Genomic DNA, 14718 nt, shown 5'->3' on the forward strand with positions numbered 1-14718 from the left:
TTTCTTTTTCTTTTTTTTTTTTTTTTGTTTTTTGCTGGAAGTTCCGTCAATACCCGCCAGCCATTAAGAGACATCATGCAGCCAGGCATCTTGGCTTGCGGCCACACCATCCTGAACGCGCCCGATCTCGTCAGATCTCGGAAGCTAAACGGGGCAGGGCCTGGTCAGTACTTGGATGGGAGACCTCCAAGAAATACCAGGTGCTGCAAGCCTTTTACGTCTCCTGGGTAACTTCATCGTAGCTCTTAATACTCTCTTTCTGTCTGGAGGAGATATAATTGAAGAATTGTACACGTACTAGGCTACTTTCAACACCCTTTGCTGCACTGATATTTTTCCCTCCATTTTTCTTTTTATTTTATTTTTTTGCTGGAAGTTCCGTCAATATCCGCCAGCCTTTAAGAGACATCATGAAGCCAGGCCTCTCGGCTTGCGGCCACACCGTCCTGAATGCGCCCGATCTCGTCAGATCTCGGAAGCTAAACGGGGCAGGGCCTGGTCAGTACTTGGATGGGAGACCTCCTAGAAATACCAGGTGCTGCAAGCTTTTTACGTCTCCTGGGTAACTTCATCGTAGCTCTTAATACTCTCTTTCTGTCTCCAGGAGATATAATTGAAGAATTGTACACGTACCCGGCTACTTTCAACACCCTTTGCTGCACTGGTATATTTCCCTCTATTTTTCTTTTTTTTTTTTGCTGGCAGTTCCGTCAATACCCGCCAGCCTTTAAGAAACATCATGCAGCCAGACATCTCGGCTTGCGGCCACACCGTCCTGAACGCCCCCGATCTCATCAGATCTTGGAATTTAAACGGGGCAGGGCCTGGTCTGTACTTGGATGGGTGACCTCCTAGAAATGCCAGGTGCTGCAAGCTTTTTACGTCTCCTGGGTAACTTCATCGTAGCTCTTAATACTCTCTTTCTGTTCGGAGGAGATATAATTGAAGAATTGTACACGTACCCGGCTACTTTCAAAACCCATTACTGCACTGATATTTTTCCCTCCATTTTTCTTTTTCTTTTTTTTTTTTTTTTTTTTTTTTGCTGGAAGTTCCGTCAACACCCGCCAGCCATTAAGAGACATCATGAAGCCAGGCCTCTCGGCTTGCGGCCACACCGTCCTGAACGCGCCCGATCTCGTCAGATCTCGGAAGCTAAACGGGGCAGGACCTGGTCAGTACTTGAATGTGAGACCTCCTGGAAATACCTGGTGCTGCAAGCTTTTTACGTCTCCTGGGTAACTTCATCGTAGCTCTTAATACTCTCTTTCTGTCTCCAGGAGATATAATTGAAGAATTGTACACGTACCCGGCTACTTTCAACACCCTTTGCTGCACTGGTATATTTCCCTCTATTTTTCTTTTTTTTTTTTGCTGGAAGTTCCATCAATACCCGCCAGCCTTTAAGACACATCATGCCGCCAGGCCTCTTGTCTTGCAGCCACACCGTCCTGAACGCCCCCGATCTCATCAGATCTTGGAATTTAAACGGGGCAGGGCCTGGTCAGTACTTGGATGGGTGACCTCCTAGAAATGCCAGGTGCTGCAAGCTTTTTACGTCTCCTGGGTAACTTCATCGTAGCTCTTAATACTCTCTTTCTGTTCGGAGGAGATATAATTGAAGAATTGTACACGTACCCGGCTACTTTCAAAACCCATTACTGCACTGATATTTTTCCCTCCATTCTTCTTTTTCTTTTTTTTTTTTTTTTTTTTTTTGCTGGAAGTTCTGTCAATACCCGCCAGCCATTAAGAGACATCATGCAGCCAGGCCTCTCGGCTTGCGGCCACACCGTCCTGAACGCGCCCGATCTCGTCAGATCTCAGAATTTAAACGGGGCAGGGCCTGGTCAGTACTTTTATGGGTGACCTTCTGGAAATACGAGGTGCTGCAAACTTTTTACGTCTCCTGGGTAACTTCATCGTAGCTCTTAATTCTCTCTTTCTGTCTGGAGGAGATATAATTGAAGAGTTGTACACGTACCCGGCTACTTTCAACAGCCTTAGCTGCACTGATATTTTTCCCTCCATTTCTCTTTTTTTTTTTGCTGGCTGTTCCGTCAATACCCGCCAGCCTTTAAGAGACATCATGCCGCCAGGCATCTTGGCTTGCGGCCACACCGTCCTGAACGCGCCCGATCTCGTCAGATCTCGGAAGCCAAACGGGGCAGGGCCTGGTCAGTACTTGGATGGGTTTCCTCCTGGAAATACCAGGTGCTGCAAGCTTTTTACGTCTCCTGTGTAACTTCATCGTAGCTCTTAATACTCTCTTTCAATCTGGAGGAGATATAATTGAAGAATTGTACACGTACCTCGCTACTTTCAACACCCTTTGCTACACTGATATTTTTACCACCATTTCACTTTTTTTTTTTTTTGCTGGCAGTTCCGTCAATACCCGCCAGCCTTTAAGAGACATCATGCAGCCAGGCGTCTCGGCTTGCGGCCACACCATCCTGAACGCGCCCGATCTCGACAGATCTCGGAAGCTAAACGGGGCAGGACCTGGTCAGTACTTGAATGTGAGACCTCCTGGAAATACCTGGTGCTGCAAGCTTTTACAACTCCTGGGTAACTTCATCGTAGCTCTTAATACTCTCTATCTGTCTGGAAGAGATATAATTGAAGTATTGTACATGTACCCAGCTACTGTCAACACCCTTTGCTGCACTGATATTTTTCCATCCATTTTTCTTTTTTTTTTTTTTTTGCTGGAAGTTCCGTCAATACCCGCCAACCTTTAAGAGACATCATGCAGCCAGGCCTCTCGGCTTGTGGCCACACCGTCCTGAATGCGCCCGATCTCGTCAGATCTCGGAAGCTAAACGGGGCAGGGCCTGGTCAGTACTTGGATGGGAGACCTCCTAGAAATACCAGGTGCTGCAAGCTTTTTACGTCACCTGGGTAACTTCATCGTAGCTCTTAATACTCTCTTTCTGTCTGGAGGAGATATAATTCAAGTATTGTACACGTACCCGGCTACTTTCAACACCCTTTGCTGCACTGGTATTTCTCCCTCCATTTCTCTTTTTTTTTTTTGCTGGAAGTTCCGTCAATAACCGCCAGCCTTTAAGAGACATCATGCAGCCAGGATCTCGGCTTGCGGCCACACCATCCTGAACGCGCCCGATCTCGTCAGATCTCGGAAACTGAATGGGGCAGGGCCTGGTCAGTACTTGGATGGGAGACCTCCTGGAAATACCAGGTGCTGCAAGCTTTTTACGTCTGCTGGGTAAGTTTATCGTAGCTCTTAATACTCTCTTTCTGTCTGGAGGAGATATAATTGAAGTATTGTACACGTACCCGGTTACTTTCCACACCCATTGCTGCACTGATATTTTCCCCTCCATTTTTCTTTTTCTTTATTATTATTTCTGGAAGTTCCGTCAATATCCGCCAGCCTTTAAGAGACATCATGCAGCCAGGCCTCTTGGCATGCGGACACATTGTCCTGAACGCGCCCGAACTCATCAGATCTCGGAAGCTAAACGGGGCAGGGCCTGGTCAGTACTTGAATGTGAGAACTCCTAGAAATACCAGGTCCTGCAAGCTTTTTACGTCTCCTGGGTAACTTCATCGTAGCTCTTAATACTCTCTATCTGTCTGGAGGAGATATAATTGAAGAATTGTATACGTACCCGGCTACTTTCAACACCCTTTCCTGCACTGATATTTTTCCATCCATTTTTTTATTTTTATTTTTATTTTATTTTTCTGCTGGAAGTTCCGTCAATACCCGCCAACCTTTAAGAGACATCATGCAGCCAGGCGTCTTGGCTTGTGGCCACACCGTCCTGAATGCGCCCGATCTCGTCAGATCTCGGAAGCTAAACGGGGCAGGGCCTGATCAGTACTTGGATGGGAGACCTCCTGGAAATACCAGGAGCTGCAAGCTTATTACGTCACTTGGGTAACTTCATCGTAGCTCTTAATACTCTCTTTCTGTCTGGAGGAGATATAATTGAAGTATTGTACACGTACCCGGCTACTTTCAACACCCTTTGCTGCACTGAAATTTTTCCATCCATTTTTCTTATTTCTTTTTTTTTGCTGGCAGTTCCGTCAATACCCGCCAGCCTTTAAGAGACATCATGCAGCCAGGCCTCTTGGTTTGCGGCCACACCGTCCTGAATGCGCCCGATCTCGTCAGATCTCGGAAGCTAAACGGGGCAGGGCCTGGTCAGTACTCAGATGGGAGACCTCCTGGAAATACCTGGTGCTGCAAGCTTTTTACATCACTGGGGTAACTTCATCGTAGCTCTTAATACTCTCTTACAGTCTGGAGGAGATATAATTGAAGAATTGTACACGTACCCGGCTACTTTCAACACCCTTTGCTGCACTGATATATTTCCCTCCATTTTTCTTTTTTCTTTTCTTTTTTGCTGGAAGTTCCGTCAATACCCTCCAGCCTTTAAGAGACTTCATGCAGCCAGGCCTCTTGGCTTGCGGCCACACCGTCCTGAACGCGCCCGATCTCGTCAGACCTTGGAAGCTGAACGGGGCAGGGCCTGGTCAGTACTTGGATGGGTGACCTCCTGGAAATACCAGGTGCTGCAAGCTTTTTTCGTCACTTGGGTAACTTCATCGTAGCTCTTAATACTCTCTTTCAGTCTGGAGGAGATATAATTGAAGTATTGTTCACATACCCGGCTACTTTCAACACCCTTTGCTGCACTGATATTTTTCACTCCATTTTTCTTTTTTCTTTTTTTTTTTGCTGGAAGTTCCGTCAATACCCGCCAGCCTTTAAGAGACATCATGCAGCCAGGCCTCTTGGTTTGCGGCCACACCGTCCTGAACGCTCCCGATCTCGTCAGATCTCGGAAGCTAAACGGGGCAGGGCCTGGTCAGTACTTAGATGGGAGACCTCCTGGAAATACCTGGTGCTGCAAGCTTTTTACATCACTTGGGTAACTTCATCGTAGCTCTTAATACTCTCTTTCTGTCTGGAGGAGATATAATTGAAGAATTGTACACGTACCCGGCTACTTTCAACAACCTCTCCTGCACTGATATTTTTCCCTCCATTTTTCTATTTTTTTTTTTTTTTTTTTGCTGGAAATTCCGTCAATACCCGCCAGCCGTTAAGAGACATCAGGCAGCCAGGAATCTCGGCTTGCGGCCACACCGTCCTGAACGCGCCCGATCTGGTCAGATCTCGGAAGCTAAACGGGGCAGGACCTGGTCAGTACTTGAATGTGAGACCTCCTGGAAATACCTGGTGCTGCAAGCTTTTACGTCTCCTGGGTAACTTTATCGTAGCTCTTAATACTCTCTTTCTGTCTGGAGGAGATATAATTGAAGTATTGTACACGTACCCAGCTACTGTCAACACCCTTTGCTGCACTGATATTTTTCCATCCATCTTTTTATTTTTATTTTTATTTTATTTTTCTGCTGGAAGTTCCGTCAATACCCGCCAACCTTTAAGAGACATCATGCAGCCAGGCGTCTTGGCTTGTGGCCACACCGTCCTGAATGCACCCGATCTCGTCAGATCTCGGAAGCTAAACGGGGCAGGGCCTGGTCAGTACTTAGATGGGAGACCTCCTGGAAATACCAGGTGCTGCAAGCCTTTTACATCACTTGGGTAACTTCATCGTAGCTCTTAATACTCTCTTACAGTCTGGAGGAGATATAATTGAAGAATTGTACACGTACCCGGCTACTTTCAACACCCTTTGCTGCACTGATATATTTCCCTCCATTTTTCTTTTTTCTTTTCTTTTTTGCTGGAAGTTCCGTCAATACCCTCCAGCCTTTAAGAGACTTCATGCAGCCAGGCCTCTTGGCTTGCGGCCACACCGTCCTGAACGCGCCCGATCTCGTCAGATCTCGGAAGCTGAACGGGGCAGGGCCTGGTCAGTACTTGGATGGGTGACCTCCTGGAAATACCAGGTGCTGCAAGCTTTTTTCGTCACTTGGGTAACTTCATCGTAGCTCTTAATACTCTCTTTCAGTCTGGAGGAGATATAATTGAAGTATTGTTCACATACCCGGCTACTTTCAACACCCTTTGCTGCACTGATATTTTTCACTCCATTTTTCTTTTTTCTTTTTTTTTTTGCTGGAAGTTCCATCAATACCCGCCAGCCTTTAAGAGACATCATGCAGCCAGGCCTCTTGGTTTGCGGCCACACCGTCCTGAACGCGCCCCATCTCGTCAGATCTCGGAAGCTAAACGGGGCAGGGCCTGGTCAGTACTTGGATGGGAGACCTCCTGGAAATACCAGGTGCTGCAAGCTTTTTTCGTCTGCTGGGTAACTTTATCTTAGCTCTTAATACACTCTTTCTGTCTGGAGGAGATATAATTGAAGTATTGTACACGTACTCGGCTACTTTTAACACCCTTTGCTGCACTGATATTTTTCCCTCCATTTTTCTTTTTCTTTTTTCTTTTTTCTGGAAGTTCCGTCAATATCCGCCAGCCTTTAAGAGACATCATGCAGCAAGGCCTCTTGGCTTGCGGCCACACCGTCCTGAACGCGCCCCATCTCGTCAGCTCTCGGAAGCTAAACTGGGCAGGGCCTGGTCATTACTTGAATGTGAGACCTTCTGGAAATTCCAGGCGCTGCAAGCTTTTTTCGTCACCTGGGGAACTTCGTCGTAGCTTTTAATACTCTCTTTCTGTCTGGAGGAGATTTAATTGAAGAATTGTACACGTACCCGGCTACTGTCAACACCCTTTGCTGCACTGATTTTTTTCCCTCCGTTTTTCTTTTTTTCTTTTTTTTTTTTTATTTGCTGGCAGTTCCGTCAATACCCGCCAGCCTTTAAGAGACATCATGCAGCCAGGCCTCTTGGTTTGCGGCCACACCGTCCTGAACGCGCCCAATCTCATCAGATCTCGGAAGCTAAACGGGGCAGTGTCTATTCTGTACCTGGATGGGAGACCTCCTGGAAATACCAGGTGCTGCAAGCTTCTTACGTCTCCTGGGTAACTTCATCATAGCTCTTAATACTCTCTTTCTGTCTGGAGGAGATATAATTGAAGAATTGTACACGTACCCGGCTACTTTCAACTCCCTTTGCTGCACTGATATTTTTCCCTCCATTTTTCTTTTTTCTTCTTTATTTTGCTGGAAGTTCCGTCAATATCCTCCAGCCTTTAAGAGACATCATGCAGCCAGGCATCTCGGCTTGTGGCCACACCATCCTGAATGCGCACGATCTCGTCAGATCTCGGAAGCTAAACGGGGCAGGGCCTGGTCAGTACTTAGATGGGAGACCTCCTGGAGATACCAGGTGCTGCAAGCTTTTTACATCACTTGGGTAACTTGATCGTAGCTCTTAATACTCACTTTCTGTCTGGAGGAGATATAATTGAAGTATTGTACACGTACCCAGCTACATTTAACACCCTTTGCTGCACTGATATTTTTCCCTCCATTTTTCTTATTTCTTTTTTTTTTGCTGGAACTTCCGTCAATACCCGCCAGCCTTTAAGAGACATCATGCAGCCAGGCATCTTGGCTTGCGGCCACACCGTCCTGAACGTGCCCGGTCTCGTCAGACCTTGGAAACTAAACGGGCCAGGGCCTGGTTAGTACTTGGATGGGTGACCTCCAGGAAATACCAGGTGATGCAAGCTTTTTACGTCTCCTGGGTATCTTCATCGTAGCTCTTAATACTCTTTATCTGTCTGGAGGAGATATAATTGAAGTATTGTACACTTTGTCTTAGGGACAGTCTGGCTAGCAGTGACTGAGTGGTTGACAGACGACAAGCAACGGAATGTACGTGCTCTGTGATGTCATAGCAGTCAGCTGAGAGAGGCTCGTGATGTCATCGCTGAGCTGTCTGTCTGTCTGTCTGTCTCTCTCTCTCTCTTTCTCTCTCTCTCTCTCTCTCTCTCTTCCTCTCAATTCAATTCATTTGTATTGTCAAAGCAATTGGACATACATACATATGTATATATATATATATATATACATACATACATACATCCATACATGCTAGAAAGTCATTACTATGTTATCTTAAAGGCTAACTAAGCAGAACATATATCATTATAGAACAGAGTTCATAGGTCAACACATGGTTTTAGGGAACAGGCACGTAGGTCATACCGTTTGACAATGTCTCCAAGGTTCTCATCGTAAATAACAAACAGAAATCAAACTATCTTCTGGGCTGACCTTCTAGCTTGACCGTATCTTTCTTAAGTATACAAGAGAGAAAAACAGGTGTAAGAAAATAATTTCTAATTTTCCTTCTACACATATATACATACATACATACATATGTAGCGTTATGTTGGGTGTATTTGGATAAGAGCATTTGGGCTCTGAGCTGAAGCACTGATCTAAAGAAGACCTCTCCCCCCCCAAAGTTATCAGATTTCCTTAGCTCATCAGCTTGGAACTGGTTTGCATCAAAGTGACAGTTTTGGGGAGGATGGCACCGAGAAGAGGCCAAATAGTTTGGAATTCTGCTATGAGATGTCTGGAGAAAGGGGCCTGTAGGTGATAAAAACTCTTTGAAGTGGATGAGAGCCGAAATCCCGACATAGAGCTACGAACCCAGGCCAACCGGCGTTTCCAAAAGATGGCATGGATTGACATCAGTCATAAATAAAGCGAAATCCAATCTCAAGAACTCAGGGACCAATCACCTACTGATCTGACAGACTATAAGGAACAGCGGACAGTCTTTCTCTCTCTCTCTCTCTCACCTGAACCAGAAACTCGCTGCCACAGCTCAACCTGTAGCTCTGTTGCCAGAACCGGAATCAGAAACCAACCAAGTCTTTGCCGGCAACAGAAGAGTTAAACTATGAGAAGGAGATTGAGCGAAGAATTATTTTAAAGGACTTTATTAAATAAATAACTTCACAGACCCACCTGATCAGTGGAGTTTTACAGCTGGACAATTGACTAAGTCGACTGAATACGAAAGTGTCAGTCACTTAAATAGCTATTTGAGTCTTAAGAAACTTGACCCTTGGAACAAACAGGGCCCTGCTTTCCTCAAAGACTTCGTCTTCAAGTAACTACGGTGGAACCATGCTTACAAAGAAGATTTTGTGCACAACCTTGGAGCCTTCAAACCAATGGAAAATCTGTTTGGAAACGACTCTACATTCCCGAAACCCCAACTTCCAGGTGCATCGACTGAGTGGAAGTTCTTGGACAAAGCCGAACCGGACTGCCTTTGTTCCAAACCACACGGACCTCGTGCCGTGTGCTGTTATCTGAGCCCGAAGCCAGAGAGGCCTCTCTGCGACGAAGTTCACATAAGTTTAACAGTTTGGAGTTTGTGATTCATGACATTTGAGAAATCAATTAGAAATGTTAATCTGTGATTCATAACTCTAGAATGTGTAATATCATTTAGTTTTCTTAAATATAAATGTGAGTTGCATTAAACTGTTTTGTTGATAATTTTAGAAATAAAATCTGTCAACGCCGAGAAATATCTTCTCATTCCTGTTTAACTGTTTAGTCTGAAATTGACACAAGTTAATAGACATTAGATTATTGGTGGCCCTGCCTATCCTTAATCATTGAATAATAATCAGTTAAGGGAAATTGTGGTAACAAATAGGATCTTTCTCGGCACCTAAACGTAAATGAGACTGATATATATATAACGAGAAGTTACCTGACATAAATACTAACCTGCGTAGTTATTTAATGTCTGACTAATAATACTAACGAGAGACTCACCTTCGTCTTACTAACCGGTATTGTAGTCAATGTGTTTATAACCTTTTTTGTTTAACGATTTGTTAAACGGAATGTACGTGCTCTGTGATGTCATAGCAGTAAGCTGAGAGAGGCTCGTCATGTCATCGCTGAGCTGGCTGGCTGGCTCTCTGTGTGTGTGTGTGTGTGTGTGTGTGTGTCTCTCTGTCTGTCTGTCTGTCTGTCTCTCTCTCTCTCTCTCTTACTCTCTCTCTCTCCCTCTCAATTCAATTCATTTGTATTGTCAAAGCAATTGGACATGCATACATACATACATACATATATATGGAAAATAAACAATATGTGTACATCTCTTTCTGCATTAGTGGTGCCCTCACAGATGTGCAAGTTACATGACAGACAGACAGACAGACACACACACACTTTCACACACAGACAGACAGACACAGACACACACAGAAACACACACACATACTTTGACAGACAGACAGACAGACACACGCATATTATGGGTCTTTGTTGGGTAGTGAAATGGGTAGCATCAGTCGCAGTGTGGGTAATGTCAGGGAGCCAATCATAGTCCCCGTTCATATCGTGGCGCAAAGCATTCTGGGAAAAGCAACTAAACACGTTTAGTCATGTATTTGTCCATAGTTTACACATGAGATGAAAGAGACAGTATGACGTATTGAGCACCTGGGATGCCTCATGTGTATGTGAGGGGCAGAGGAACCGGATCCCAAGTGTGCGTCCCAGGTGCTATAGGTTTCAAAGCATGCAGGGGAATAGGCACCCCACCCTGACACATAAAGAAGACTGGATAGGGAGATATAAATAGCAATGGGGAGACTCTTGTACTTGGTGTGGCTCTATCCATATAGTGGGGCCAGCTGGTGCAGCAATAGAAGCTCAGCCTGGGGAGACTGGATTTAGCATTTCCTCTCCATTTTGATAACTATCCATAATCATTTCTGCAAAATACTTCTATGATACCTATGTATGTTTTTTACTTGTACTATATTATACTATCAAGTATCAGTGTACACATACAATGTGACCTGTTACATTAATACAGAGGCCACGGAAGGCCAGATCACTAATAGCCACTGTCCCCTGATATTACACTTTTTTACAATCACTTTGGCACTCATTTCAGAACCTTGATGTCATTTTTCAAAACTCTAGACACTAAACTCACACCCGATGATCAAAATGCACATTTTTCAAAACTCTAACACTTTTTTACAATTGCTTGGATACAATACACATCAACCTCAGATCATTTGTTCATTGAACTAAAATGACACAACTTAACATCAAAGTATTACCATTTCAAAATGCAATTCACACATTACATCTGAGATCACTGTCTATTCATTTCATTACAAAGATCTAACTATCAATTGATACAGCTGCTCAAAATGATAAGTGACTGTTGCATTACTCTTAATGCATAATTTTATGGAAACTGACAAACAATATTCCATGTTTCGATCATGAAAGTTTCAGGATAATGAGATCCATTGACATCAATAAACGAGGAGCATGAACCAGTTGGACTACATTATCTATGGATGTAATATTTCATCATCATTCATCATCATGTAGCACTTTTCCACACCATGTTTGCAGTGTGGAAGGAAAGTTAGAAATTCTTTCTCTAATACCTGTTTTTCTCTCTTGTATACTTAAGAAAGATAAGGTCAAGCTAGAAGGTCAGGCCAGAAGGTAGTTTGATTTCTGTTTGTTATTTACGATGAGAATCTTGGAGACAATGTCAAACAGTATGATTGAAGTGCCTGCTCCCTAATCCATGTGTTGATCTATGAACTCTGTCCTATAATGATATAAATTCTGCTTAGCTAACTTTTAAGATAACATAGTAATGACTTTCTGATTATAACCAGCTCTTTGATTTTTGTGTATAAAAGCTCTGACTGTTAAAATGAAGGCAGAGCGACTTTGGGATCTACTTGAGTCACTGTTCCTCTCCACGCTGCGTGTATTAAAGGCATTGCAACTAACGCTCCAACCTGGTTGAAGATGATTGTTCTTCCACATCAGATTTGACATTACTGTATGTATGCAGGCCCTTGTAATTGCTTTTCCAATACTGCCAACTGGTTATTGATGATTGATTTCACATTGTGGTACGAGTATCGAGTGAAATGAGTGCTATCCACCCCAGCAACACAGTGATAACATGGAGCCGGCAGGTCATCCAGGTCACAATAGAGGTCAAGCAGTGGGAGGAGGAAGACGTGGTGGTCAAAGGAATGGAAGGGGACATGCACCCCTTCTGAGAGGTGGTCGTGGGCCTCGTCATAGAGGAGGGCTTAGGCCTCACCAGAGAGGCAGCCATGGGCCTCATTTGAGAGGTGTTGGGGGAACGTGGTAGAGGACAAGGCCACGGACCAGACAGCGGCAGCAACAGCAAATAGTGTCCAGTGAAATCCGAGAAATAGTTGTAGAGCATGTTGTAAATCATGGCATGACCATGACTGAGGCAGCTACAATGATTCAATCAAACCTCAGAATCAACTCAGGATCAACTGTGGCCTCAATCATCAGAAATTTCCGTACTGAGAAGCGGCAAGTCTTCAGCATGCACTAAACATTAGGCTACTCTCAATTGTCAAATGACTGTATACTGCATACCAATGTGTAGCACAGAGTATAGTGTGCCTTTTGAAAGAAATGCAGACAGAGTGAAGCAGCTGATGACTGAGTATGTTCAGGTATGTTCAGTTTCAAGATGCCTCTTGTGAAAAATGGTTGTGAGAACCTGAACCTGAACACAGGGCTGATGGAAATTCAGAAGTACAGTAATCAATCCTTTGTTTTACACTAAGCCAGGTGAGGAACACTGCAGTTGACATTTTACTGTAGTTTTGTTCTTTTTTGTAGCTAATTATTGTTGCATGGATTCAAAGAAACCTATGGTGTGATTTGATTGTATTGCATCAATACATTTCAGATTTTGTTCAATGATTCCACTGTGTCTGTAGTATTCTCTCTACTAGTCCTTTTACAGTGATGTATTTATGTGTAGTACCATAATGAAACATGTATCACATATTTTGTACTACAATATTTAATGATTGTACGAACAACTACACAGTGAAACTATCGGTATCTTCTGTGTGGGTGATCTAAATAAATGTTACTATGGTATTTCATGATAAATGAATTATTTGAACCAACAAGTCTGCAAGTGCAAGGTTTCTTTAAAGATATGAATGCACAATGCAATGTTTTGAACATTGGACAGCCTGTGTTACAAGTGATGACCGTTTTGAGTTTTGTGTCTAGAGTTTTGAAAAATGACATCAAGGTTCTGAAATTAGTGACAAAGTGATTGTAAAAAACTGTATATTCATCCTATTTAATGTGCTCTTTTAAAATGTACTTTTCTTTTTTATGTTGCCATTTCTGTTCTACCAATGTTTCAGTTGTTAGCCAAAGATTGACAGAGTACATCTCATACACACAGGCCAGACAGCAAGGATTTCTTTTTGAAATTCAATTACAAATGCTGCATGAACTCATCAATACGATTAGAGCTCCTGAAAGCAATATAACTAACTCACTCTACAGCATCTCATTAGCAGTGAAAAGAAACCAAGAAAGTTGGGACAGTCGACTGTTTACCACTATGTAACATCACCTTTTCTTTTAATAACACTTATTAAGCACTTGGGCACTGAAGACACCACTTGGTTAAGTTTAGCAAGTGGGATTTCCCCCCATTCATCCATTATGCATTTCCTCAGCTGCGCAACTGCACAGGGCCTTCGTTGTCTTAATTTGCACTTCATAGTGCGCCACACATTCTCAATTCGGAGACAGGTCAGGACTGCAGGCAGGCCATGCTAGCACCCGCACTCTCTGCCTACGCAACCATGCGCTTGTAATCTGGGCAGAATGTGGTTTGGCGTTATCCTGCTGAAAAATGCAGGGATGTCCCTGGAAAAGACGATGTCTGGATGGCAGCATATGTTGCTCCAAAATGTGTACATCTCTTTCTGCAAAAATGGTGCCCTCACAGATGTGCGAGTTACATGACAGACAGACACTCATACACACTGTCACACCCACACACACACACACACTTTCACAGACAGACACACGCACACACACTCACTTTCACACAGAGACAGACACACAAACACAGAGACAGACACACACACACTCACTTTCACACAGAGACACACAAACACATACACTTTCACACAGACACACACACACATACATACATACATACATACATATATAAGGAAAAGAAACAATACATTTAAAAATCACAAAAAGATGTAATAAAGTACAGAAAATCTAAATGTAATAAAATGTGATCTTTAATACACACAAATATGTATGGCTGGTCGGATGCGTCTTGGACTCGGGTTCCTCTTCATTACGTATAATGCTTTTGCCTTTTGCTATAGCTTTCCGTGGAGGGGATCGTGGGTGAGTTTGTACCATTCTTGGGAGGCTCTGCCTTGTTGGGGCGGAGCTGTGATCCAGGTGAACAGCAGATCGGACATAGGTGGGCATGTGGGCGGAGGAGGAAGGCCGGTCAAGCAAATAAGCTTGCTAAGGTACGCAGCAGCAGCAAGCAGCCCCACCATCCAGTCAGCCAGCCAGTCTGGCTGGCAGTGACTGAGTGGTTGACAGACGGCAAGCAACGGAATGTACGTGCTCTGTGATGTCATAGGAGTCACCTGAGAGAGATGTTTGTGATGTCATCGCTGAGCTGGCTGGCTCTGTGTGTCTTGCTGGCTGTGTGTGTGTGTGTGAGAGAGAGAGAGACTTTTTGACTTTTATCAGACTTCATTGCCTGTTTGCAACACGCAATAATTCATACAAAAGAAAATAAATAAATAAATAAAAAATAGTGTTCCCCTTTGTTTGTCTCCCCCCAACAAGCATTAACTCCGCCACTGATCTGTACACTTTTAAAGAAAGCAACCCAATACACACAACAAAACAACCATCAAATACTAAACCCTATAAATGAATTACATAATAAAAACCAACTCCCCGTCATACAATTCACAAAGGGCATCAT

The 14718-nt window shown here is 43.8% G+C and overlaps 10 non-coding genes and 14 pseudogenes across 10 annotated transcripts; all 24 read left to right on the top strand.

Annotated features, from left to right (window-relative positions):
* The first annotated feature begins 93 nt into the window (after positions 1–93).
* LOC136742961 (5S ribosomal RNA) lies at positions 94–212 on the top strand. The gene has a single exon (XR_010815082.1). It is a non-coding gene; the product is annotated as a 5S ribosomal RNA (ribosomal RNA).
* A 216-nt stretch (positions 213–428) lies between these two features.
* On the top strand, positions 429–547 carry LOC136742760 (5S ribosomal RNA). The gene has a single exon (XR_010815045.1). It is a non-coding gene; the product is annotated as a 5S ribosomal RNA (ribosomal RNA).
* A 210-nt stretch (positions 548–757) lies between these two features.
* LOC136742743 (uncharacterized) lies at positions 758–876 on the top strand (annotated as a pseudogene).
* A 228-nt stretch (positions 877–1104) lies between these two features.
* Positions 1105–1223, top strand: LOC136742694 (uncharacterized; annotated as a pseudogene).
* A 210-nt stretch (positions 1224–1433) lies between these two features.
* Positions 1434–1552, top strand: LOC136742752 (uncharacterized; annotated as a pseudogene).
* Positions 1553–1779: 227 nt separating this feature from the next.
* LOC136742856 (uncharacterized) lies at positions 1780–1898 on the top strand (annotated as a pseudogene).
* Positions 1899–2107: 209 nt separating this feature from the next.
* On the top strand, positions 2108–2226 carry LOC136742629 (5S ribosomal RNA). Its single transcript, XR_010815000.1, has one exon. It is a non-coding gene; the product is annotated as a 5S ribosomal RNA (ribosomal RNA).
* Positions 2227–2438: 212 nt separating this feature from the next.
* On the top strand, positions 2439–2557 carry LOC136742744 (uncharacterized; annotated as a pseudogene).
* Positions 2558–2770: 213 nt separating this feature from the next.
* On the top strand, positions 2771–2889 carry LOC136742958 (5S ribosomal RNA). The gene has a single exon (XR_010815080.1). It is a non-coding gene; the product is annotated as a 5S ribosomal RNA (ribosomal RNA).
* Positions 2890–3098: 209 nt separating this feature from the next.
* LOC136742717 (uncharacterized) lies at positions 3099–3217 on the top strand (annotated as a pseudogene).
* A 216-nt stretch (positions 3218–3433) lies between these two features.
* LOC136742867 (uncharacterized) lies at positions 3434–3552 on the top strand (annotated as a pseudogene).
* A 224-nt stretch (positions 3553–3776) lies between these two features.
* Positions 3777–3895, top strand: LOC136742621 (5S ribosomal RNA). Its single transcript, XR_010814992.1, has one exon. It is a non-coding gene; the product is annotated as a 5S ribosomal RNA (ribosomal RNA).
* A 214-nt stretch (positions 3896–4109) lies between these two features.
* Positions 4110–4228, top strand: LOC136742866 (5S ribosomal RNA). The gene has a single exon (XR_010815057.1). It is a non-coding gene; the product is annotated as a 5S ribosomal RNA (ribosomal RNA).
* Positions 4229–4444: 216 nt separating this feature from the next.
* Positions 4445–4563, top strand: LOC136742671 (uncharacterized; annotated as a pseudogene).
* Positions 4564–4779: 216 nt separating this feature from the next.
* On the top strand, positions 4780–4898 carry LOC136742817 (5S ribosomal RNA). Its single transcript, XR_010815050.1, has one exon. It is a non-coding gene; the product is annotated as a 5S ribosomal RNA (ribosomal RNA).
* Positions 4899–5117: 219 nt separating this feature from the next.
* LOC136742764 (uncharacterized) lies at positions 5118–5236 on the top strand (annotated as a pseudogene).
* Positions 5237–5459: 223 nt separating this feature from the next.
* LOC136742953 (5S ribosomal RNA) lies at positions 5460–5578 on the top strand. The gene has a single exon (XR_010815075.1). It is a non-coding gene; the product is annotated as a 5S ribosomal RNA (ribosomal RNA).
* A 216-nt stretch (positions 5579–5794) lies between these two features.
* On the top strand, positions 5795–5913 carry LOC136742964 (5S ribosomal RNA). Its single transcript, XR_010815085.1, has one exon. It is a non-coding gene; the product is annotated as a 5S ribosomal RNA (ribosomal RNA).
* Positions 5914–6129: 216 nt separating this feature from the next.
* On the top strand, positions 6130–6248 carry LOC136742672 (uncharacterized; annotated as a pseudogene).
* Positions 6249–6464: 216 nt separating this feature from the next.
* On the top strand, positions 6465–6583 carry LOC136742921 (uncharacterized; annotated as a pseudogene).
* Positions 6584–6806: 223 nt separating this feature from the next.
* LOC136742894 (uncharacterized) lies at positions 6807–6925 on the top strand (annotated as a pseudogene).
* A 216-nt stretch (positions 6926–7141) lies between these two features.
* Positions 7142–7260, top strand: LOC136742705 (uncharacterized; annotated as a pseudogene).
* Positions 7261–7475: 215 nt separating this feature from the next.
* On the top strand, positions 7476–7594 carry LOC136742766 (uncharacterized; annotated as a pseudogene).
* A 6451-nt stretch (positions 7595–14045) lies between these two features.
* LOC136742949 (U5 spliceosomal RNA) lies at positions 14046–14160 on the top strand. Its single transcript, XR_010815071.1, has one exon. It is a non-coding gene; the product is annotated as a U5 spliceosomal RNA (small nuclear RNA).
* Positions 14161–14718: the final 558 nt, after the last annotated feature.

Source organism: Amia ocellicauda, unplaced genomic scaffold (assembly GCF_036373705.1).
Source record: "Amia ocellicauda isolate fAmiCal2 unplaced genomic scaffold, fAmiCal2.hap1 HAP1_SCAFFOLD_75, whole genome shotgun sequence".
In the NCBI taxonomy this organism is placed as follows: Eukaryota; Metazoa; Chordata; class Actinopteri; order Amiiformes; family Amiidae; genus Amia; species Amia ocellicauda.